Source organism: Sorex fumeus, unplaced genomic scaffold, assembly GCF_029834395.1.
Source record: "Sorex fumeus unplaced genomic scaffold, SorFum_2.1 ptg000051l, whole genome shotgun sequence".
Lineage (NCBI taxonomy): Eukaryota > Metazoa > Chordata > Mammalia > Eulipotyphla > Soricidae > Sorex > Sorex fumeus.
In genome coordinates this window covers 21,855,883-21,858,420 of record NW_026606108.1, presented here as the reverse complement: position 1 = coordinate 21,858,420, position 2,538 = coordinate 21,855,883, and the positions used below count along the sequence as shown (strand labels likewise).

At 36.8% G+C, this 2,538-nt stretch overlaps 1 pseudogene; it reads left to right on the top strand.

The window, feature by feature from the left end:
- Positions 1–356: 356 nt before the first annotated feature.
- LOC130033228 (uncharacterized) lies at positions 357–466 on the top strand (annotated as a pseudogene).
- Positions 467–2,538: the final 2,072 nt, after the last annotated feature.

Genomic DNA, 2,538 nt, shown 5'->3' with positions numbered 1-2,538 from the left:
AACCCCATCAAAAAATGGGGTGATGAAATGAACAGAAACTTTCCCAAAGAAGAAATCTGAATGGCTAAAAGGCACATGAGAAAATGCTCCACATCACTAATCATCAGGGATATGTAGATAAGACCTATTTTAAATATTCTAAAATATTTAAAAATTTTAGAATTCCAGGATCACACAGCCAATTTCATGGCCACCTGACACCTCATACTATTTATGGCAAGTGATACAAAATAAATTATTTAGCTTCTGCTTAAGGGGCAGGCTGGGGTGGTGGTAGGAATAGTTAAAGTAAAAGTGGTAGGAATGTGCAATGGTGGTGGGATTTGTGTTGAAATATTGAATAGAAACAATTCTTGTGAACAACGCAGTGGCAGTATCGTAGCCAATGAGGTTTATCCAAGGCACGATTATTGCTAATTGAAAACTTTATAAAAAAATTTTAAAATTTTTTAAAATTAAAAGTAATGCAGAGTTCATGCCCACTTCAATCAGCTTAATCAGAGACTGAATAAATAGCAATACTCCTACATTAAAAAAATTAAGTAAAACCTATATTATGTATGGAGAAAAAGCAACTTAAATTTGCTTTTGTTTTCTTCTGAACAAGGTAGTTCTGCCACATTATCTCAGTAGTTGGGTTCTAATAGATTTAAAAAAATGACAAAATTGTCATAATTTATTAATCTTGGTAAGAGTAACAATTTTTTAATTTTGTTTTGTTTTGTTTTGTTTTGGGGGATTCACACCTGAACGTTGTTAGGGCTTACTTCTGGATCTGCACTCATAAATCACTCCTGGCAGTTCTTTAGGGACTATATTATAGGCTGCTGAGGATCAGACCTGAGTCTACCACATGCAAGGCTATGCCTACTCAATGTAATTGAGTCTCTTTGACCTCTCAAAGTAATTATACTTTTAACTACTATTTATAGTAAAAACAATCTGATGTCCTTGGGAAGATATATTTCCTATGAAATACATTTTCGAACTATTTTATGAGTGAGAACAAGAAAAGAGAATTATCTTGGGTTGAAGAAAAGAATCCACATTATCTAAGAAAGTGATGAGTGTAAGAAGCCATTACCTTAAATACATTTGAGGTGAGGTGGGAACAGAAACTGGTAAAGGGTCCAGTTCACTGTGTATGGGGGTAAGGTGAACTAGTGGTCATTGTGATGCCTTGGAAATACTTTAAAGAGTTGCAAATTTGTGCTACTAATACCATAGTCATGTAAACTAATGTTGTGTTAGTTAAAAAATAAAAATAAGTAAAATTTAAAGTAAAATGAACAAAATAGACCTAAAAATCCACCTTAATATTTTTTTTATTTTTATTAGTGAAACACCATGAGGTACAGCTGTAGACATACAAACATTCGTGCTTGGGTTTCAGTGATACAGTGATCGAGTACCCATCCCTCCACCAGTGCCCATTCTTTACCACCCATGATCCCAGTAGCCCTCCCACCCCAGACCCCATTCCCCCCACCCCACTCCGCCTCTGTTGCAGTGCATTATCTTTTGTTCTCTCTTTTCTTTAGGGTGTTGCAGTTTGCAATATAGATATTGAATAGCCATCGTGTTCGGACTATAATCTACTTTCAGCACACATCTCGCATCCCGAGTGAGTCCTTCAAACATCCTTTAATTGGTTTTCCCTTCTCTATCTGAGCTGCCTTTTTCCCCAGCATATGCTGCCAGCTTCCAAGTCGTGGAGCAGATCTCCTGGTACTTATTTCAATTATTCTTTGGTGTTCAACTCCCATTCTGTTACTTTATATTCCCCAGATGAGTGCAGTCTTTCTATGTCTGTCCCTCTCTTTCTGGCCCATTTCACTCAGCATGTTGAACCACTTGTATGTAAATTTCATGACTTCATCTGTTCTAACAGCTGCATAGTATTCCATTATGTAGATGTACCAAAGTTTCTTTAACCAGTCATCTGTTCTCGGCAATCGGTTTTTTTCCCAACTTTTTGCTATTTTAAACAGTGCAGCAATGAACATAGATATGCAGATGTCATTTTGACTGTCCTTTTTTGCTTCTGTGGGACATATTTCCAGGAGTGATGTTGTTGGGTCAAATAAGAGCTCAATTTCTAATTTTTTGACAATCGTCCATACTGTTTTCCAAAAGGGCTGAACCAATCGGAATTCCCACCAGCAGTGAAGGAGGGTCCTTTTCTCACCACATCTGTGCCAACACCGTTTTTTTTTGTTCTTTTGTATCACCTATCTTCTCAGACTATGGTGCACTAAATATAGAAGTTAATTATGTAAAGATGCAGAAAACCAAATCAAACACCTGGAAATTTAACAAGTCAATGTTGAACAACGAGTGGGTCATGAAAGAAATCAAGGAAGAAATCAAAAGATACCTGGAAACACTTGAGAATGAAGACACGAGCTACCAGAACCTATGGGACGCAATTAAAGCCACGTTAAGGGGAAAATTTATAGCTCTTCAAGCATTTCTCAGGAAGGAAGAAAGAGCCCACATAAACAACTTGACTTCACAGCTCAAGATCTTAGAAAAGGA